Source organism: Gopherus flavomarginatus, chromosome 13 (assembly GCF_025201925.1).
Source record: "Gopherus flavomarginatus isolate rGopFla2 chromosome 13, rGopFla2.mat.asm, whole genome shotgun sequence".
In the NCBI taxonomy this organism is placed as follows: domain Eukaryota; kingdom Metazoa; phylum Chordata; order Testudines; family Testudinidae; genus Gopherus; species Gopherus flavomarginatus.
The window spans coordinates 549,228-572,608 of NC_066629.1; the positions used below are offsets into that span (position 1 = coordinate 549,228).

At 43.5% G+C, this 23,381-nt stretch overlaps 2 pseudogenes; both read right to left on the bottom strand.

Annotated features, from left to right (window-relative positions):
* The window catches only part of LOC127033795 (anomalous homeobox protein-like), a 65,247-nt pseudogene that overhangs the window by 30,779 nt on the left and 11,087 nt on the right, over positions 1-23,381 (bottom strand).
* Positions 8,147-14,701, bottom strand: LOC127033789 (DNA ligase 4-like; annotated as a pseudogene).

Genomic DNA, 23,381 nt, shown 5'->3' on the forward strand with positions numbered 1-23,381 from the left:
ATCTAACTTCACATACAATGTTGCCACACATAGTTTATCAGGATGATACTCATGACTAAATTATGAGTTTTTAAATGATACCTTGAAAAGGCATACTTTGTACAAAGATTGTTGTAATAGTGTATAGCTTGTAAACCTGGGTGCATTCTGTCACAATTACACTTTACTTTGTTTTTTAATCAACTTGACTTATTACTTTTCTGTCTGGATGTGGCAATAGTTTTTTCAGTGGGTTGAATGATATTCACAATTTCTAGGCCTTGCTTGTAGATTATAAAAATACTTTGCCCTTTGGATTTTTTTGTTTTGGAGTTCTGCAGTTCCTCACTTCTCAATATTGAACACCAGAAAATGTAAGAATTTTGTCAGTTCCACATAAACATGAAAAATGTTCAGCAAAATTTGGTTAATTTTTATAAACAATTAATCTCCTTAACACCACCCACAGTAGGAGGCTAACTACAGTCCAGTTATACTACAACACAAAAAGAAATAGACATTTCTTTTAATACAGTGCTTCTTAGAAACTTCCATTGAAAGATTTGTAGCAGTGGTAGCTAGATCTTAAAAATAAAAGCATATTAATAAAAGTTTGCATTAAAGGTTAAATCAAGCTTTAACAACCACCTTACAAAAGTTGAATGTCAATGTCGGTCTTACCAGTCAGGCCAGAGAATCTGGCCTGCCTCACAAGTCGTGGATTCCCTGACATTTGGAGTCTAAATCAAGACTAGGTGCTTTTCTAAAAGATACGCGTTATCACAATTAAAAGTTATGGGTTTGATGTAGGAATTACTGGGTGAAACTCCATGGTCTGAGCTATGGAATCATAGAAATATAGTTGGAAAGGACCTCAACAGGTCATCCAGTCCATCCTCACCATGCTGAGGCAGGACCATGTATACCTAGACCATACTTGACAGGTGATTGCCTGTTTTTAAAAACCTCCAGTGACAGGGATTCCACAATCTTCTTTGATAGCTTATCCCAATATTCTTATAGCTAGAAAGATTTTCCTTAAGTCTAGCCTAAATCTCCCTTGCTACAGCTTAAGCCCATTACGTATTGTCCTACCTTCAGTGGATATGGAGAACAGTTAGTCACCATCCTTTTTACAACAGCCGTTAATGAAGCTGAAGACTTATCAGTCTTTTCTTAAGCCTTAACATATCCAGGTTTTTTAAGCCCTTTCTCATAAATCAATTTTCTAAGCCCTATCATCATTTTTGTTGCCTTTCTGTGGACCCTCTCCAGTTTGCCCACATCTTTCTTAAAATGTGGCACCCAAAAATGGCCTCACCAGTGCTGAGGAGAGTGGGACAGTTACTTCCCGTGTCTCAATCAGGGTCCAAACTTCCTAAGGACAGAATGGGGGTCTGAACCCCAAAGAATAAGTAATTGAATCAATGTGTTATATACAATGTTATTGTGTATAAATATGTCAAGTAAGATCTTTTATTAAAGTGTGTAGTGTAATGAACTTGATGGTCATTAGGAGATACATATGCAGATTATGGTTTTGAATTTATGCACGTATAGCTGTGTAGAACACTATAATTGTTACAAGGGTGCAACTACATTACCTCACAGCAATCAGACAGGGAGGGGCACTTCCCAGGCTAGTTATTTGCACAAAATTAATTCCAAGCACCCAGCACAGGAAGACCCATAGAAAGGCATTGGTGGACGATTAAAGTTAATGGAAGGACACTGTAACTGAAAAGAAAACCCAAATCTTGGAAAACTAAGGAAGGATTAACTCTAACCATGAAAGAAAAGAAAGCTCTCTTAACAGGGAAGGATTTTGAAGCTAAGGCTATCAAAAAATGGAAGGCATGCATCTAAACTGGGTGTGGTCCATGAAATACTAGATTCCCTCCGCAATGGTGCCAAACTCTGGTCAGATTTTCAGAAAACAGGGTAGACACCTCAGACAGGTGATATAGTCTATCATTAGATTTCACCAAGCCAGGAACCGATGTTTTCTTGGATCACAATATTGATTTTACCATGGAGCCACAGACAGTCCTTTTATGGTCTGTAACTTCTCTTTACCACCCACACAAACTGGAATTTATGATGAAAGGTTATTAAAACCAAAATTAATTTACTTCCAACCCCAAAGGGCCAGTCAGTTACCCTAGTTTCATTAAAGACAACACTGTAGCCAATCCTATAGTAAACTAAAACTAAAGATTTATTAATTAGAAAAAATAATGAGAGTTATAGCAAGGTTAAAGCAAATAAAATACATTACAGGTAAATTAGCATTTGTAGGTTCAAAATAAAAGCAGAGATGTAGCAATCTGCCAGACTCAGAGTCTCTTCAAAAATTCTCTCAGAGCTTCCCCAAAATGACTTTTTTGGACCCCTATCTGACTTCTTTTTAAGTGACAAATCTGAGGAACTGTCCTAGATTGAGGTGTCATTATGGGAGGTTTTGGAACAAATAGATAAACTACAGTAATAAGTCACCAGAACCAGATGGTATTCACCCAAGAGCTCTGAAGGAACTCAAGTGTGAAATTGCAGGACTACTAACTGTAGTCTGTAACTTATCATTTAAATCAACTTCTGTACCAAATGGCTGGAGGATAGCTAATGTGAAGCCAATTTTTAAAAAGGGATCCAGAGATGACCCCAGCAATTACAGGCCAGTAAACCTGACTTCAGTTCCCAGCAAACTGGTTGAAACTATAATAAAGAACAAAATTGTCAGACACGTAGGAGAACATAATTTGTGGGGGAAGGGTCAATGTGGTTTTTGTAAAGGGAAATCATTCATCACCAATCTACTGGAATTCTTTGAAGGGGTCAGCAAGCATGTGGACAAGGGGGATTCAGTGGATATAATGTATTTAGATTTTCAGAAAGCCTTTGACAAGGTCCCTCATTAAAGGCTCTTAAGCAAAGTAAGCAGTCATGAGATAAGGAGGAAGGCCCTTTCATGGATCAGTAAGTGGTTAAAAGATAGAAAACAAAGAGTAGGAATTAATGGCCAGTTTTCAGAATGGAGAGCAATAAATAGTGGTTTCCCCCAGGGGTCTGTACTGGGCCCAGTCCTATTCATAAATGATCTGGAAAAAGGATTAACAGTGAGGTGGCAAAATTTGAAGATGGCACAAAACTATTCAAGATAGTTAAGTCCCAGGCAGACTGCGAAGAGCTACAAAAGGACTTCTCAAAACTGGGTGACTGGGCAACAAAATGGCAGATGAAATTCAATGTGGATAAATGCAAAGTAATGCACACTGGAAAATATAATCCCAACTATACATATAAAATGGTATGGCAGGGGTCGGCAACCTCTGGCATGCGGCTCGCCAAGGTAAGCACCCTAGTGGCCTGGGCCAGTTTGTTTACCTGCTGCGTCAGCACGTTCAGCTGATCGCCACTCCGGGCCAATGGGGGTGGCAGGAAGTGGTGCAGACCAATGGATGTGTTGGCCGTGACTTCCCGTAGCCCCCATTGGCCCGGAGTGGTTAATCATGGCCAGTGGGAGCTGCAATTGGCCGAACCTGCAAAGGTGGCAGGTAAACAAACTTGTCTGGCCTGCCAGGGTGCTTACCCTGGTGAGCCATGTGCCAGAGGTTGCTGACCCCTGTGATATGGTTTAAATTAGCTGTTAGCACTCATGAAAGAGTTCTCTGAAAACATCCACTCAATGTGCAGTGGCCATCAAAAAAGTGAATAGAATGTTGGGAATCATTAAAAAAGAGATAGATAAGAAGACAGAAAATATCACATTGCCTCTATATAAATCCATGGTACACCCACATCTTGAATACTGCATGCAGACATGGTCATCACATCTCAAAACAGATATATTGGAACTGGAAAAGGTTCAGAAAAGGGCAACAAAAATTATTAGGGGTATGAGCGTTTGCCATATGAGGAGAGACTAATAAGACTGGGAGTTTAGCTTGGATAAAAGACGACTAAAGGGGGATATGATAAAGGTCTATACAATCATGACTGGTGTGGAGAAAGTACATAAGGAAGTATTATTTACTACTCGTAACACAAGAACTAGGGGTCACCAATGAAATTAACAAAAGGAATTATTTTTTCACATAATGCAAAGTCAACCTGTGGAACTCCTTGCCAGAGGATGTTGTGAAGGCCAAGACTATAACAGGGTTCAAAAAAGAACTAGGTAAATTCATGGAGGATAGGTCCATCAATGGCTATTAGTCAGGATGGGTAGGGATGGCGTCTCTAGCCTCTGTTTGCCAGAAGCTGGGAATGGGCAACAGAGGTTGGATCATTTCATGATTATCTGTTCTGTTCATTCCCACTGGGGCACCTGGCACTGGCCATTGTTGGAAGACAGGATACTGGGCTAGATGGACCTTAGAACATAAGAATGGCCTTACTGGGTCATATCAATCTGACACTTGGAGCCTCCCTGTCAGCATTCAGATGGATCAGAGGTAAGGATTGCTCCCAAGGCTACCCCTTTATGATTGAAATAAGCTAGCAAGCTGACAGGCATCTTCTCTGCATGGGCTTCGATGAATAGCAAATGCAGATAGTTTGTGATCATCATTGTTTAATAATCAACAGCCATTCAAAGATAATGTATTTTGTAAAGGCCATTCAGACTATGAAAAGTAAAATAGTCTACAGGTAAATCAACAAGTTTCAGGTAAATAAAGACAACATTAGCATTTCACTAGTTTTCGTACATTAATTAAATCATCTAAATGCTAATACATCCTTTGATTTAAATTTAATTAAGCACAGGATACGGACATGAAAAAGGACATCACAACAACAGGTTAATTTAGTTGCATTAATATACATCATACAGGATACATAAACAATGTAAATAGCATTCAGCTGGTTACAGACAATGGTAGGCAATAATGTTAACATTTAACAGACAAGTGAATTGGGACACTTAACACTGCCTTGAGATCTTAACCTGAGCTCAGTTAGCTGCTAGTACCACATCCTCTCTGATAAACAGCACACTTGAAAACTGTTCAAAGGCAATAGGTAACTTGTTAGAGAAGGGAATTTAGCTAATATAGGTTGCATCTTTATTATTATTTTCTGTGTACCTTGTATGTGTTTGCTTTTCCTTATTATTTCATTTTTAAAACCATGGTTTTTCTATTAAATAAACCTTTTGTTATTTTTATCCTAAGCAGGTTTCTGTTGTACAATCTGGGTGGGTGGCCCCAAGTGGACAGATAGCTGGGAACAGGTTTTACATCATAGGGGGTGACAAAGCAGAAGGGAATGCAAGGTAGTTAAGAATTTGGGGGATTAATCTGGGGAGACTCAGGACCAGAAGGGCTGTTGGAGTCACTCTGCAAGGAGTAACTAGGCAGGTGGAAGCGTGTTAGATTTTTTTGCGTAAAAGCTTGCTACTATTATCAGAGCTCTCAGCTATAGTAGCATAGCATAAGCATACCCAAAATCAGGCTAGAAGTGACCAAATGTCTTACTGATCTGGGTGACCCCCAAACATCACAACACTCCTGTTAAAACACCCAGGATTTGCTCTTGTACCATACTTGAACCTAAGCAGCAACAAAATCCTCTCTACCAGGTCTTCCTCTGAAAGTACTACTTGCAATGAGTGATAAACCATTCCTGGGGGCTTGATGGCCCTCATATATATTTAGTTCAGAAGGTGGAGAAAGCTACTGGGGAAGAAGCGGTTCTAGATTTGATTTTGACAAATAGGGAGGAACTGGTTGAGAATTTGAAAGTGGAAGGCAGCTTGGGTGAAAGTGAACTACAATTAGGATTAAACTGATTGTATTGCACTTTGTATTTCATTGTACGAGTGTGAAATGAATATAGAGATAAACCCTTAATGGGGTCAAAAAACCTACAAACAGTGATTCAGTCTGGAATATCTTTATGCATTATGATGTTTCCAGTAGCAACTCCATGGAAGAGATGCCAGCAGATTGTTCCAAGTTTTATTTTTGACCTTCAAGACCACACTCCTCCCTTTTTTGTTTGTAGTATATCATACTTGGGATTAAGGTAAAATATTTTTCTTGAAAGACAAGTTAAAAATAGCTTAATAATAGAGAAGGTGGAGCAAAAAAATTTAAATACATTCAGATTTTAAAAAAATGAGAACAAACATTTTGATGTTGGAAATTCTCATGTATTAAATCTGCTATGATGCTTTCTATTATACATTACCATTAATCATGAGCTAATAAAGTAAATCGTATTGCATTGTAAGGGACTTTTTAAGATGATTGTGTGTTACGAGTGTTATGTACCGTATAAACTCCATTAGCCCGTTCGTTTATAAGCTGACCCCCCAAAATGGCTAGGTAAAAATAACAAAAATCTGTATGATCCTTTCATAAGGTGACCCTATGTTTCAGGAGTTGGAAAATTTTGGCTCCCAGCCCGTTAGGGTAAGCCACTGGTGAGCTGGGACATTTTGTTTACTTGGCGCTTCTGCAGGCATGGAGCTCCTCAGCTCCCTGTGGCCGTGGTTCGACATTCCCAACCCATTCCCGGCCACAGGGAGCTGAGGGGCTCCATGCCTGCAGATGCTCCAGGTAAACAAAATGACAATGTATTAGATATTCAATGATTCCACAGAGTTTAAAATCATCAAATTTTAGTGTGGACCTGTTTATAAGCGGACCCCTGCTCTTTGATGCCTCACTTTTTTACCAAAAGTATTTGGCTTATGAACGAATATCTATTTTCTGCTGGTATACAACTTTTCCATTTTAATAAATCCATTGTCTTAGTATTTTTAGTGCACAAAAACCAATGGATTCATGTATTCTACACTTTAATGATTCATCTGGTAAACTACATTATAAACACACATTTTTTCTTATAATGTTTATTTAAAAAACTAAATTAACTAAAGAATAATTTGTAAAGTTAGCCCTTCATGTTTATACTAATAAAAAGGAAGCAAAAAATGAGAAACTTACTTTCTTCCTCTTTGGTTTTTGATATAATGTTCCTAATTATTTATGTAACTGTTCTTGAAAAATCCATATGGTCAAATACTGTTATGTGGCACCTGATCATGATTCCATCGAAGTTAATGGCTAAAGTCTTATTTACGTTAATAGGGCAGGATCAGCCACTAAAGGTTCACATATTTTTTCCCTCCACTAGAGAAATATTTTCCCATTACAATAACATTTCAGACTGGAATAAAAAAAAAATCGATCTTTATTTCAATAATTCAATACAAAGTCTTGATTAAAACTAAAGTGTATTTGGAAATAAAACGCTATACATTACTGAATACCTTAAAGTAACTCATATCATCACTTATAGAAAGGTAAGCTGAAACCAGGGAAGAAATCCTAACTTCATTGAGGTCAATAGGCAATTTGCCTTAGACTTCTATGGGGCCAGGATGTCACCCACGTTTTTAAATATGTGTACATTTTCAATATACAAGTTACTTTGATATTTTATTCACCCTTCAACTAAATCTTTGGATCCAGGTCTACGTCTACTCACACAGTAGCACTCATACAAGGAGTCTTATTGAAAATGAAGTGTTACTTAAAGGACCCAGTTTGCAACCCCTATTTGTAATTGTACAAAAACAATTACAGTTGCAATACAATGAAGGGATGACAAATTTCACAGCTTTTAGAGTATATACAATTTTTTAAAAAAAAATTGTAGTTATGACTATACAATTATGATTGATGTTATGTTTAACACTTAATGAAAGTTCTACAGATCTGTTTTAAACAATTGAAAAAAATATCCTTAAAATGCATGAAACTCACTTTCTCTAAATTTACACACAGCATAGTTTCCGAAAGTTTTCAAACATGTTAAATATCTACTTCAGAATGTTAAAATTTATATAGTACTATCACTATTTAATGATTAATGTAGAACTGTATAAAACATTTAACTGTGTTAATGCTTTGGTTTAAGAGGCTCTTTGTAATTTCTTTATTGAACAGCATATTCTCTTTAAATATTATTGATTTAAAAGTTTAATCTCACACCTCAGAAAGATCAAATGGTATAAAATAGCCAGTATTTAAATAAAGGCAAAGTTTTGTCAGTGGTATAAGATTATCTTCATAGCTAAGTAAAACAATTTCCTATGGGAGATCTTTGTAAAACACAAAGCATGCAATTATTTCTTTAGCACTGGACATTTCCTCCCACAGTGTAATGTAGCCTGAAGTCTTTCCCTCATTCCCAAGCACAGGAGATGCTACCTTTCCTTTTCCAATATATAAAAATTAGAGCTACTCTTTAACCATAGGTTAGGTATACACCTGGAAACATGCAGGAAGACCTCACCAAATCTTGAGTCCACCAAGTTAATTACAATGCCTTTACTTCTAGTTAAAACGTGCTTTAAATTAGGTATGGATTTTCATTCTGTAACTTTCCCTCCTTTATTGAATCTGTTACCCACAGCTCAGATAGGGTTTTAAATTTTTTCTCAAATGTTCTCCTAAGTGCTTTCATCTCTTTCACATGGGAATGATCTTCTCCCATAGTTACATGGGACACACCCTCCTTTAGCTGCGAGACTATTTTTGCTCCATGAAAACGGAGCTCCAAAGCTCTAATTGATAGCATTGTTCCATGGGTCTTGGTACTGTGGTCATTAACAACAGCATAAAGGTCCAGATAAATGGTATTTTGCCTGAACATACAGAGTGGAGAGCTATTCCACAAATAACGTTCTTCTAAGTCAACAATCATGTCCAGAGGCATCTTCTCATCATTTTTATTACTAATTCTTGAGAATACTTCCTTTAGTTGGGTCACATCTGTATTTGCTGTGTAGCTGTCACCATAATGATCGTACTCACATGCGAAATGTTGTTTTGTATCTGGAGACATGTGAATCATGAAGGCAGGCTGCCATGGTACGAACATTTTCATTTCAAAACACTGTAAAAGCCACTCTGCTCTCACAACATCGTGCTTGTTGGAAGATATAATATTTTTTACTGTGACATTCTTAATTCCTGCAACAACACAGTAAGTGTCTGGTCCAGGGTTTTGTACCACATAACCACCACTTTCTGCTACTTTACTTTCCAGTTCAGATTTTGAATGGTTTTCTGTTCCAGTCATAACACAAAACTCAACATCTTCAAATATATTAGAAATCTTATTTACATTGGAAAGATCAGGGGCTTTAAAATGATCCATGATTCCAATTATTTTCGTAATCTTTGATACAGTTTTCCGTTTCTTTTCTTGTGGTTCATCATCACCCATGTCAAGGTGCTTAGATGCTAACTTCCCTGATGCTTTACCTCTGAGCTGTTCTAAGAAATCCAAAGTCATACATTCATGCCACTCTTTGTCCTCTCTTATTTCCTCAATTCGAGGGAATCGCAAAGTGCAATCAGTTTTGTACATATTACTAGTAACAATCTCTGCTGCCTTAATCTGAACTATGACTGAGTTACAAGGCTCTATGTAGCCTTCAGGCTTCTCAGTTCCACATAAAATATTACAAGGAGGATCTCTTTTACGGTAAGGCTTCCAGTGTTTGGCCAATTTCAAACCAAGATCGTATAGCTCCTTCATAGTGTAACCAGAACCAACACGATAAATAGAATAAAAGACAGATGGTTTTTCACCAGGAGGGGAACTCTCAGCAACAGCACACAAAAAATGAGACATCATGCTACCACGCAAACCTTTCCCCCAGTAACCGCCAATAATTAATAGGTCTAGTTCATCCATGAGCCCATTGACATACTCAGGTTTGATTTTTAACCACCCTTCCCCACGTTTGTCTGGCTTGTAAATGGACACAGGATCTTTTATCATGATTCCTTCTTCTCTGTTATCTATTGCTTCATTTAGAGCATCAACTACTTCTTTCCTGGTGCTAGCCTGTGTTTTATGCACTAGGTGTATTCTGCCTATTATTGGTGTAAACAGCTCATTTAGAATCTCACCTCTTTTGCTTAGTATCTCATGACCCAACTTCTGATCATTAACCATTAATACATCAAACACACAAAAGCATGTCTGCAGATCAGGATCATCTACCATTCTTTTTATGTCAAATTTGTTTCCCTTCTGCATAAAAGTTTGTGTATTGGGATTGTAGGCCATCATTTCACCATCAAGAATGCAGTTTTGTATACTATTTTTAAACACATTATGAATAAATGGAGTTAATGAACCTTCAAGGGAGAAGCACCAAACTGCTGAGTATACTCAAACCCATTACGAGAGAAATACTTGTATACATCTCCATCTTTGTGCATCTGCATACGTTCACCATCTAGTTTAGTTTCTATGTAAAAACTTTGGTGGTTCATTTGTTTCTCAATTTGCTGGACATTAGCAATAGCAGCAAGCATAGGTTTAAAGGCAGAAAACAACATGATGGAAACATCACTGAGTGATACAGAAGGGTCATGCAGTTGTCTACAAACTTTCTCCAGGTCAGTTGTGACACTGTATAACTCAGCAGCATCAGGATGGAAAAGGGAAAATATGGTTTGCTGACTAACACCAAGTTTTAGATCCTTTATAATCATCCAGATCAGCCACTTTTGTTCAAGTGCTGAGCTCTGAGTTATTAACTGAAGAAGACTTTTCTTTACTAGGTCCTTCCTTTTGGCAGCATTATTACGAGCAACTGAATCCAGGAACTCATTCACCTGTTGTATGGTCAGTCTGCCTTGTTTTGGGCACCTCGGTTTCAATACAAAATAGGCAATCATTGCAAAGTCTCCAGCATCTCCATGGGAGCCAGTGGGTGTTCTATAATTTAAAAGTTTTAGGGCATCTTTTCCTTCTTTGGGTAAATTGAGCAGTTCAATATACAGCTTCGCAAGCACGATTTCTTTAATTCCATAAGCCATTCTCTCTCTTTCCAATTGTGGAAGAATAAGTCGCATTGCTGGATAAAAAGAGTCTGTGACATCTTCCTCTTTTTTATGAAGAGCATCATGAAATTTCCTCCATGAATCTAAAAATTCCTTGAAATTCTTGATTTTCTCTGGCCGGAATTTACATTTCTGTATTCGTTCTAAAATTGAACACAGATCTGCAAAAGGAACTACTGAGGCCACAGTTTGTTTAGGGGAAGATGGTGAAGTAGGTGAGGAAGACATCAAGATTCACTTTTTCACTATAATAAAAACCAAAAATATTTCAAGTGAAAGAAAACATACCACCAAATTGCCCTATTTCTCAAAAGAATTAGGTAGGTTTTTAAAAATTACTTTTGCATAGAACAATCTGTAGCTATTGCTACACTTAGTTTAACTACCATTATTATCATCACCTATATTACTATACCACCTGTGATAAACTCAGGACAGATAGCTGCAAGCGAGGGGTAGGAATCAGTAACAGAAGGTTAAAAGGCCCTCCTCCTTATCAACTGAGAGGCAACCACAGGTCAATCAAGTTCAGCTGGGAAAAGTTACCAAGGTAGTAAATTAGAATCAGCTGAGGGGGGAGCTACCTGAGGTTAATTGGGACCAGCTGATTCCAACTTGGGGCTGCCTGAGACCTTTTTTTAAACCCTTCCCTGTGGAAGGAAAGGGAGGAGAGTGGAGAGAGAAGAAGCCCTGCTGCCAGGAGTGCAGGAGCAGAAAAACAGCGAGACCCTCCAGGAGGAGAGGCCGTACTTTCTCCCAAAAGGGGGGTAAGAATTCACTAACCAGGACTAGTGGAGATACAGGGAGCAAATTTCCCTTGTGTCCCAAGGGGGACCGCATTACCTGAGCCTGTCTCACCAGGGCTGAAAGCAGCAGAGACTAGGGAGACTGAGGAGGTGCCTTGCCACACACCCCACAACCGCAACTGAAATCAGGGCCCTCCTGTGCTAGGCTCTAGAAAAAAAATGCAGTAAATCCCTAAAAAGAATACATTTTACATTGACAAGACAGTTAAAATAATGGAAAAAGGAAATATTATCCAATTTTTACTGATGGGGAACGGAGACACCATGAGATTACAGGTAAAATGTTTGGAAGTGCCTAAGTGTTTTAGGAGCATAAGGGCCACTATCAAAAGTTACTAAGGCTTGGTCTATACCTAAAACATAGGTCAATATAGCTACATCGCTCAGGCCTATGAAAAATTTCATAATCTGTTCAACATAGGATAACCTACCACCTCTTGAGAGGAAGAATTTCCTACAGCAATAGAAAAACCTCTTCTGTCACTAAAGTGAGTGTCAACACTACAGCGGCATAACTGCAGCATTTACAGTTGTGCCGTCATTGCACTTGTAGTGTAGACATATCCTGAGGCACTTAGGAACATAAATCCCATTAACCCAAGGACACACAAAAGTCTGTGGCAGATCTTCAGATTGATCCAACATCTCCTGCCACCCAGCGTTAGCCTCAAACCATCCTCTCTCTCTTCTATCCAGACTCCCACACTTGAGAGGAAATACTGCATCATATAACAGGACTGTCTAGGATATTTAATCATTTCTTATTTTCAATTAAACTGAGGTATCAGATGGTTCAAGGGACAGTAATGAATTACAGTCTTCCATCTCTGTGACAGATTTAAATATAGTGCAGGTTAGTAGTACATGATTAGATGGTTCTTAGGTAGTTACTACTGAGCACGTTGAGGCATGACTAAAAGCCACAGCCCAACAGAAAATGATGCATCCTGCCAAATTTGGCACCAAAGCCCCCTAATTCCATCACCTAAAACCCAACTTTGGAGAAGGAGACACAGAAATCTGCATGTCCACTCCCTGCTCTGTATTTTTCCAGTGTCAAAATGTGCTGGGTTCTGTTATTTTTGGGGACACTAATAGCGGTTAATGATGCTCTTTATTTGGGGAGTGTAATTTTGACTCCAGCACAAAAACCAGTAGGATTCAAATTTTACTCTTTACTTCTTCTAGTGGACAAGTGGTTAGGGAGTTCGAGCACTACAGTCATGCATTATTACAACTACACACATACACACACATCCCAGACTGTTGCACGTATATGCCTATTATCTCCGGTCTTACACTGTGGCTACATCTACACAGAATGTAAGCCTAGTGCTAATGGCACTTGAGTCAGCTGACCTGTGTCATGGAACCTGGGGCTTGAGCATCTACATTGCATTTTAACTGCAGATTAAGAATTTTCTGACTCATGCTCCAACCTAGGGCTCTGGCATCCACACTGCAGTGCGCAGTCCCAAGTCATAGTATCCAGACCCCTACTCCCCAGTATCGACACTCTAGCCCTAGGAACATGTGCATTGCGGGAAACCTCTATTGCCCATTCTGTTTTCTAACTGTGATGGTGCTATTGATGGGACTCATGGCCACAAGGAGCATGAGTACACAAACCACATAATTAGCTCCTTTGGTGGCTGTGTCAGTAGACCGACCGCAGTTTGAGAAGGCTTTATACTGAACTATCATCTAATCTGAGAATTGGGCTGTATAGCTCTAGGCTGAGTCATAGTGGCATGAAAATCCCCACGAGCACCTGTTTGGAGTATAATTACAACATCAGTCTCCAGGCCTGTTAACTATTAAACTTAAAATTTGCAATTCTAATTTTTAAAACTGGATGTTCAATGAAGATGTGTTTATTTGTTCATTCATTCCTGTTTGTTTTGAAGTCTGACATAAAATAAGTGTCCCTGCACACTAGGGTGATCAGTCAGAAAATGTGAAAAACCGGGGGAGAGAGAGAGAGAGAGTGTGTGTGTGGGGGGGTAGGATAATAGGAGCCTATATAAGAAAAAGACCCAAAAATTGGGTCTGTCCCTATAAAATCGGGACATCTGGTCACCCTACTGCACACACAGCCCCAGGGAGGGCAAGGGAAGCCCGGGCGCAAGGGCCAAAAAGCAGAAGAACGGGGATCAAATGCTGCCCTGCAGGGACAGGGAGTGGTAAACCTCCTGGCTCAGTGCAGCTCAGAATAGGATGACCCCCAACATTCCAGCAGCTAAGAGCTACCTCTCCTTTGTCAAATTTTGCTCCTTGCTTCAGGCAAGTTCCATGCTTCAGCGAGGATCCAGAGCTGCTGGCACTGCTGCAGGCAAATTTTGGGGCTGGCACCCACTCACAGTCCTGAAAGTGCACACAACCTGGGCACACACACCACCCGCCAGCCCCAGAGAAGGCTGGGGGAGCACTGGAGCAAGGGCCAGAGAGTAGAGCAGGGACTAACCACTGCCCTGCAAGGGAAGGAAAGCAGTAGAACTCCTGGCTCAGCCTGGCCCAGGGAGGGATGAGCCCCAGCATCCTGGAAGCTGACTCCCACTTTGAAACTTTGCTCCCTGGTCTGGGAAAGTTCCACACAGCAGCGAACAGGAGATGGTGGGAAGAGCACGAAGGGACAGTGGACTTGGCCAGGCATTAATGGTGATTCTGGCCTGCTGCATAGCACAGCCACTCTGCTGCCAGGAACCACGAGATACATCTGGAGGACTCCCGAGATGTGAGCCAAGCCAGGGCCACATGTACATAGGAAACCAGTAGGGACCCTAGGTCCTGGCTTAACATGGGCTCAGACCCTCCTACCCTGCAGCGTCCTGGGCCTGAGCTCTAGTTTAGCACAACTGCAGTGTGGACACACAGGTTTTTCTTGAACTCAGGCTCAGACCCAGGCTTACTCTGTTGTGTGGACATGTCCAAAGATTCTCAGGGTAAGAACGACCTTCTGCGTTGTGTGTCCAGCACTTGGCACTTTGGGACCCAATCCACTGCAACACAAATTAATAATAATTAGCCAAGCTTGCAAAGTCTTACATTCTGCTTGATGTACACAGTGTTGTTACAGCTCTATTGGTAGAGACAAAGTGGGTGGGAGATCATCATTTACTGGACCAGCTTCTGTTGGTAAGAGACAAGCGTTAGAACTTACACAGACTTCAAGAAGAGCTGTAAGTAAACCGCCCTCTCTCTCACCAACAGAAGTTGGAACCATAAAGATATTACACACAGACAGGCCGAAATGCCATCAAGCTGAGTGGGTGAGGTAATGCTGCATCCGATCAATTTCAAAACACCTAAGAATGTTGTCGGCATAAGCGAGCAGACGCCTCTTGATTTGGGGAAGAAATCAGGGACACACAGCACCCGCCGCTCTCTTGTTTTTAGCACAGCCAGGGCTTCAATCACCTTCGAAAGTGGTCTGGCCAGCAAACCACCAGATGATGGCCTCATGAACACTTCCCAGCATAACAATCGCCGGGCCTGTGCTCCCAAGACAGACACCCGGAGTTATTTACAGATAATAATACAAGGGGGGCAAGAGCGGGGGAAGGGGAGAGGTGGGTGCACACACAGCTCCAGCCCAGGGGGAGGAGCGTGACGGCGGACCTCGCACGGGGGTGGCGGGGTCATGGGGACACCCCCCCCCCGCAGCTGTAGGGTTCTCGGTAGAGGGGGACTCGGACTGAGGGGGGCCACGGGGAATCCCTGCCATGGCGGGGGATGGGAGGGCGGCGCGACACGGGAGGGCTGCAACCTACACACCCAGCGGCCGCTACGGGTAACCCGGCCGCATCACAACGGTCCCAGCACCCCCTGACCCGCCGCCACCTCCCCTTTAGCCCAACTCACGCACCACCGACACGAAACCAACCCCCGCCCCCCCACACGTCGCGTCGCGACCAGCACTGGGGGGCACGCCCCGCCCTGGAAGCTCATTCCTCGGACCCGCCCATTCGGGGGGAAGGGGGGCTCCAACCTACACACCAGCGGCCGCGTCACAACGGTCCCAGCGCCCCCTGACCTGCCGCCGCTCCCCCCTTCCACCAACTCACCCACCACCAGCAACGAAACCAACCCCCGCCCCGCCACACATCGCCACACATCACTGGGGGGGGCACGCCCCGGAAGCTCATTCCTCGGACTCGCCCATTCGGGGGAGAGGTGGGGGGAGGGGGAGGTCGCGGCCCCTCCCCGCGCGCAGTGGCTCAGTCCTGGCCGTGGGTTGGTTCATCCCGTTCTACCTCCCTCCCCCCGTCCTACGCAATAATTCGTCGTCCTTGCATCAGCTCGGGGGAGGCGCCACAAGGATGCCTTTGACCCCGGAAGCGGAAGTGGCTGCGACGGTGGTTTCGTTCCCGGAAGTGGGTCCTCTCAAAGCTCCTGATTTGCATGGAATGACGGTTAACAATCCTTGTTGAGTGTGTCAGACTCATTCAGGATATTAAATGACTGGGACACTCCTGTGCTCAAGGAAAGAGCATGTGGTGCTCTTGAGTAAGAGCTGGCAACAGTGGCAGGACGCTTTCAGTCTGCTTTTTTGTCTTTCGAATTATTTTGTGAGCTGAAAAAGTCCTGATTTTATTTTGAAAATATTCTGACTTTTATCTATGAAGGTTTCCTACTGAGCACGCAACCTGAAACTGTTTAATGTAAGTGTATCCTTTAAATTTTGCACTGCAAAAACCAAATTTATTTCAACGATAGTTTGGCTGAGGAGCATCTATCTCAGTTTTCAGTTAGTACATTAGTTTGAGCAGTAATAGGGTGTGTCTGTCACTTTTTGTTGTTTCAGTCACATTAGATTCTCCCACATTCCCATCAGCACCTTGATGTCTCAATTATCAAAGTAACTCACCTGATCAGAAGCCTGGTGGACACTTGGGCTACGTCTAGACTACCCGCCATATCGGCGGATTAAAATCAGTTGCTCGGGGATCGATATATCGCGTCTCATCTAGCGCACTTATATCTATTCTGGAACTCCACCAACCCCAACGGAGTTGCGGAATGGACAGGGGGAGCCGCAGACATCGATCCCGCGTGGTGAGGACGGGTGACTAATCCGATCTTAGCTATTCGACTTCAGCTACATTATTCATGTAGCTGAAGTTGCGTATCTGATATCGATTTCCCCCGTAGTGTAGACCAGCCCTTTCAACCACATGGAGTATCTTTAGAGGAACCTATTGTATTAAGTTTATGTATCATTTGTCCCAAGCTCCGGCTGCACAGGAGAATGAGGCGCGGGGGCCCCGCTGAGCCTGATTTCAGCCTGGGAGAGGTCCCGGCAGCGCGGCGCGTCTGAGTGAGTGACAGACACGCAGGGAGGCGCGAGGGCGTCTCTTTCTCTCAATAACCATCTCAAAGTCTCAGAGGTACCTGCAGATACTGCCTGCTGGGTTAGCAGCGCTGTCCATGCTGCTCCCAGCAACACTCCTCACTGTCACTTGGCTTACAGCAGATGCAGAGCAGAGGACCCATTGCTAGAAGCATTCCCAGCAGCCTGAGCCAGGGTCCCCACAATTTGCAATGAGCATCGAAGCATTTGTACATCCCAAACCAATATGCTGTCTGGAAAACCCAGGTTTTCTTGCTCCATGAAGGTGAGTGGGCTTTTCTCTTTCAAATGCCCATCACTAGGGAGTTTTGCTCTGCAGGAATCATGCGCCAAATTTCATCCACTCCAACCAGAGGAGCAAGGAGGACACAGCAAGGTTGGTCTGAACAAGCAATGGCTTGGGGCCCCAACGGAGCCACAGTTTACTTGCTGGACACAACTCTTCCCACCCAGCAGCATGACCAGATAGTCCAATTCCTCCCCCACACTCCTTCCTCGCAGCCCTGGGCCCTGAAAATCACAAAGCCGGATTTGGATACAGCCAGGGGTTTAAGACAGACTATAAAAAGATGCAGGAAATCTACTGGAGTTGTTCTAATGAGCTTTCAGGCCAAGTCCAGTCAGGGTGAGCACCAGAAACAGACTGAGGCTCCCTCGGTCGACCTGTAGATCTGCCCCTGCAATTGTCACCAACCAATAAGGGACAGAGGGTGATCTGGTAGTGAGAGCATGTGGTTTGAAGTGCCTTCCAGGCACTGACTGCATGTGACCTTGGGTAAGTCATGTCCCTTTCTTGGCCTCATTTTTCTCATCTGTAAAGTGGGGACAATGCCATTGACCTGCCTTACAGGGTGTTTGAGAGGCTCCTTTCATTAATACCTGAGATCCTCGGATGGAAGGAGTTTAGTGCGATATTATTATTAATTACTGTTGTTATTAGTAGTGTCATAAACAGATTGTTAAGGGTTAATGTCCCTTCTACCTGTAAAGGGTTACAAGCAAGGAACTGGACACCTGACCAGAAGACCAATCAGAAGACAAGATACTTTTAAATTTGGGTGGAGGGAAGCTTTTGTGTGTGTTCTTTGTCCGTTGTGGTGTTCTTCTCTCAGAGGATCTGAGAGGGACCAGACATTACTACAGGCTGTCTAAGTTTCTGTTCAAATAGTAAGTAAAAACAGGCAGTTTAGGCTTTTTGATTGTTTTACTCTATTTGCAATTGTGGATCTGGCTGGTTAACTTTTATATGTGTAGTTGCTGGGAATATTTTGATTTGTATTGGTACTGGGGGGAAAGTCTCTTTCTGATGTCTGTGAGCTATAGGACTCTGTAATATTTACATCTTGAAGTTACAGAGATAATTCTTTACTTTTTCCTTTCTTTTATTAAAAGATTTCTTTTTAGAGAACCTGATTGATTTTTTTTTCTTGTTTCCCTTGTTTTATTCCAGGGGATTGGGATAACTTACCAGGATGGGTGGGGGAGATGGGAGGGGGGAGAGATAGAATCTCTCTCTGTTTTCCTTGAATCTGTTTGCCTCTTTGTGGAAGGGAAGGGAGATGCTTTTCTGTATGGTGATTTAAGAGGTTGGATCAGTATCTCTCAGGATAGCCCAGGGAGGGAAATTTGGGGAGGTGGAAAGGTGGGGGAATGGTTTATTTCTCCTTGTTTTAAGAACCCAAGGGATCTGGGTTCTTGGGGTCCCCAGGGAAGGTTGGGGAGGTCAGAGTGCCCCAAAACACTATATTTTTGGGTGGTGGCAGTGCTATCAGATCTAAGCTGGTAATTAAGCTTAGAGGATTCAGGTGCTAGTATCTCATTTTCTGAACTCTAAGGTTTAGATCTGAGAGGGAATGCTATGACAAGTAGATGGAAGGAACTGGAGCTTTTCCTCTGAGGCAAAGATTAGCTGGGGTTACAGTGGCCCACCAAGCACAAAGATATTCCCCTCTTACCATTGGGCCAGATGTCCACTGAATAGAGGTCTAGCCCATAACAATTAAGGAGAATCTTCTGTGGCTTCCAGTCTCCATGGGTAACACCTAAGTGATGAAGGAGCCCCAAGTCCCCCTGGCTTTTAATGAGACTCAGGTCCCCAAATGCCTGCGTCGCTTTTGAAAAGTCTACATCTTGTGCCAATATCAGGATCCTCCTGGGAGAAACTGAGGCGGGTAATAAGTCAATGTGCAGCAGTAGCAGCAGGGATAGGAGAAGTGGAAACTAGCCCTGTCCTCATGTCTAGGTGTCCTTGCAATCAGCAAGAGTTACCACAGCCAGGAGTATGATAAGGAGGGATGGCATGCAGCTTCTTGACATCGGTTATGTTCCCAAGTCACATATCGCAACAAGGAGACATTTACCGTATATTTCCCCCAACTGCAGAACATATTTTAAAAATAAATATGATCCAGTCTAGAAACAGAACATATGGATTTAAATCCAGCCTTTAGCAGGGTGGACCCCAGCTCCTGCCCTGAAGGGTTAAAAACAGCCCTGGGAGGTAATGAGCTAATTCCCAGAAGTCACCAGCAAGAGGCGCCACAGGGGTGAGTCTGCTCTTCCACACAGCCATAACGTCACCAGCGGCTCCTCTGTGAGCCTTCTTGACCTTTAGTTGCTATTTAAGACCATGTGAATCCCAGAACTCAGCCTGCAGTCCTGCCCCATTGTGTCTATTACAATCCCCAGGCCTGGGCAATCCCAAACCCCACCCAGCATGGGATATTTGAAATGCTAGTCCTGGCATAAGCTGCAGGCACCAGGCCAACTGGGGAAGACAGGAAAAGTGTCAAGAGGTTTCAGCAGGGGACTGGGAATGAGAAGGTTTGAGTTCTATTCCCAACCCTCACACTGACTCCCTCTGTGCCCTTGGCACATCACAACCTCACCATGCCTCAGTACCCTCATCCATAAAATGGGGATAATAATGCTTACCTACCTACTAGGACTTCTGTGAGAATTAATTACATAGTATTTGATAATGTCATTATTACACAAATGGTAGGAATGGAGGGGAAGGACTGGGCTAGGAGGTTGCTGCTTCTATTTTGTCCTGCAGGTCAGTAAACAAAAGCAACTTCATGGTATTTCCTCTGTGACATCTACTGCTATGTAACATCATACTGGTACCAGGGCATTTTTTGCATCCCATGAGCTGCAAAACCTACCACGGAAAACCTGCAACCATGAGGTATCTGGTACAGTCAGAAATCCTAGCACAGAAAAGAGACAGACAGCGCAGCTGGAGTTCAGGGGCTGCCACCCTTGAAAGCCTGCTGTATGGAACAAACTTGATCTGATGCTGTGCTTCATCAAAAGTTATTTCAGGATGATTCACAGGCTCCATAAACCCAGTTGTCAGGATTTAGAACGGGTCCATCACACTCAGGACAGGTGGCATCCAGTGTTAGAAACAAGCTGGGTAGGCAGTTCGCACCCTGAACTCTGTTCAGACAGGGTGGGATAAATTCATCCCTTCTCGTACTGGGGGCCTGATTCTCCTTTGCCTTGCACCATGTGGAGCCACTTACGCTGCACACAGTGAGTGCAATTATGTAGCATTTCACACATTAAGTGCACAGCTGAAGACGTCCATACAAGGCCAGGGCACTGGGAGAATCAGGTCCCTGGTGTGGGAAGTATCTTCACACAGCTCCCTAAGCCATACTCAAAGACAGGGAGCGGGAATTATCTTCACACAGCTCCCTAAGCCATACTCAAAGGCAGGGAGCCTGGAGACCAGGGAAAGGACTGAGCACAGAACTCCATTCTCACTTGTGTCCTCCACTCCCGTTACCTGTGGGGAAGAATGGCTTCCAGGGACCCTAGCTGTCCTTCTCTAAGCACAAAACTTTCAAGCTCTAAATCTGCCTGGTGACTGATGCTTTCTGAACTGTCCTCAATACAGCCACCTCCAGGGACCCTGCTCATAGACGCTCTGACACCTGCTGGAGTAAATGTCAATGTTAAGAGAACTGCAGAGAACAAAGCTAAGCCCACAAACCCCAGCCCCCCTCATCAGAGGCTGAGTGACAGATGCACCACAATCCCACACCCGCAATTATGGCCAGTCACAGTAATTAGCTAGCACCTAGCTGCTGCACAACTGGCTGCTCCTCTCATCACCCGCTTCCATCCAACTTCCCTTCTCAGCTCTGGAGACATGAATGAATGTGTCCAATTCCAGAGAAGGGGAAGAAGACGAGGGATCAGTGAACTACTTGAGGTGGGACTGGAAGGAGCCAGTGAGAAGGCAGGGGAAAGGAAGGGAGAGGTGTGAAAGACAAGGAGGAGCAAGTAAAGACAAAAGAAAGTGAAAAAGGCCGGGTTTCTGAAGGACTGATACTCCCTGCTAGCAGGAGGGTTTGGGTGCCCTGGAGTGACACACAGCCAGGAGGTGAGTGCCTGCTCTGGGATTGCCCAGCCAGTGCCAGGGCAAGCAGCACCTGGCTGTTGAGAACCAGGGGGGGTTAAATATTTAAAAGCCAGCAGCCAAGTAAGGTGAACATCAAACAGCTGAAGGGAGTTGGCCAGAGGAGCAGCTAAGGATTAAGCGTAAGTGGCTGGAGGGCCTGCAGCCTGAGCAAAGAGGTACAAGGTAAAAATAACCCTGGTCAAGTCAAGTGGTCTAGATTTTCAGCCTTGCTCCCTGACCTTTTGGGAGCAGGACCCAAGAGCTCAGGTTAAGCCCAGCTCCCCTGCTTGTCACTAGACAGAGGAGGCTGCCTGTGGAAACAGGAAGGTCTAAGACAAAAAATCAAGGAGTTTTCAAACCAACAATGGCTCGGAAGAGAGAGCAGTTCCACTAACCTGCTGTTCCTAGGCTCCACAAGGGACCCTGGCTGCTCTCGCCGGAGACTCCTTCTGCATTGGGAGCTGGCTGCCTTGTGTCCAGATGTTTGGTTTGGAAGGGAAGCGAGACACAGGAGTACAGGACAAAGTTCTCCAGCCAGGGGTCAGTGGCAGTGTAATATGACGTCTGTCCGGTCTCCATGGTGGCAGAACTAAGGCTTATGCTACTCTCAGCCGTAGTGCAGAAGGCTGCTGGCTCTTCCATGTTGACAGGGGTCACAGAAGTTTTAGTTGAGCTCATTTCCTGTAACACACTGCTCTGCAGAAAGCTATAGTGATGCAGTGAATGGGAGGCTTGACTTTACTGCTCTACAAAGAGCATCATCATCTCTTAATGGGAGAGACAGCTGCTCAGTACCGATACCAGCCACGCCCCCAAGACTCCTCTCTCCTAGAAAGGAATCACTGCCAGCTGAACCCCGGAGCACCAATCCAGGGGGATGGGGAGTCTGTGCCAGCTGCTCAGAAAGGCTGAAGCTGACTTTGGGGCACTGATCACTCCCATCTGTGAAAGGAGTCAAGGCTCCAAAGTGGCCTCTCTGGGCACTGCTAGCTTGATGGGAATGTCAGTCCTGTGAGGGAGGCTAAAGTCACACAGTCACTGCACTTCTGCTGTAATGATGAGACTGCCTCATACATCACCTGGATTCCAGCGAGGTTGAACAGGTCCCATCAGCAGAATAGTCCAGACCCACAGCTGATTGCTCCCACCCTGGATCACAGGGCATGAGGGTATTAATCTCTTTCTGTTCTGAGCCAACGCCTGCATGAAATGCATCTGCAAGACACAGAACAGGGCAGGTGACCTGAGACTCCTGGGAGCCCTAGGATCAGTACAGGTGTGACTCGGAAAGGAAACTAACAAAGGTTGGTGCTAGTGGGCAAACACAACAGAGCTCTCCCCGTCATTATTAATGACTGAATGCCAGTTATGACCCTGGAATGGTGCAATGGAAATGTTCAGGTTTCGTATTGAGTTTTACTGAAGTGAATTGCGGGTTCAGGGTCACATGGCTGCACTGGGCTACCCCACTTATTAGCTTGGGGAGCAAGATTCCTCTACTTATAAACTATTATTATGTTGCTAGCAACTCTTAGTATTCATAACCTAGCTTGGTGCTTTGCACCCAGTCCAACCATGACAAGGCATTTGGGTAGCGTGAGAGATGTAGGTGCAACCTTTGGATTTTCACTTGCCAGGCTGGTGAAGGGCAAGACATTAGGAAAGTGACATGCTACCTCAGGAGCATGACCTTGATTGCTTTCATCACCATGTATTTTTTGACAGGTTTCCATGCCCTGTGTGGGACTTTTGTCCTGCCCTTCCACCTCATTTCCGTTGGCGCCGAACTTTAGCACTGTTGGCCATTTTCAATTTTTTTTTATTATTATTATTTTTGTGTGTGTTTGAATGGGGGAAGTGTTGTGCTTGGATACACTGAGAGAAGGGTTAAAAGACTAGAGTGAGAGAAATGGCAGGTGTTAGTAATGGAAGATTTCATCATCAGAAACATAGCT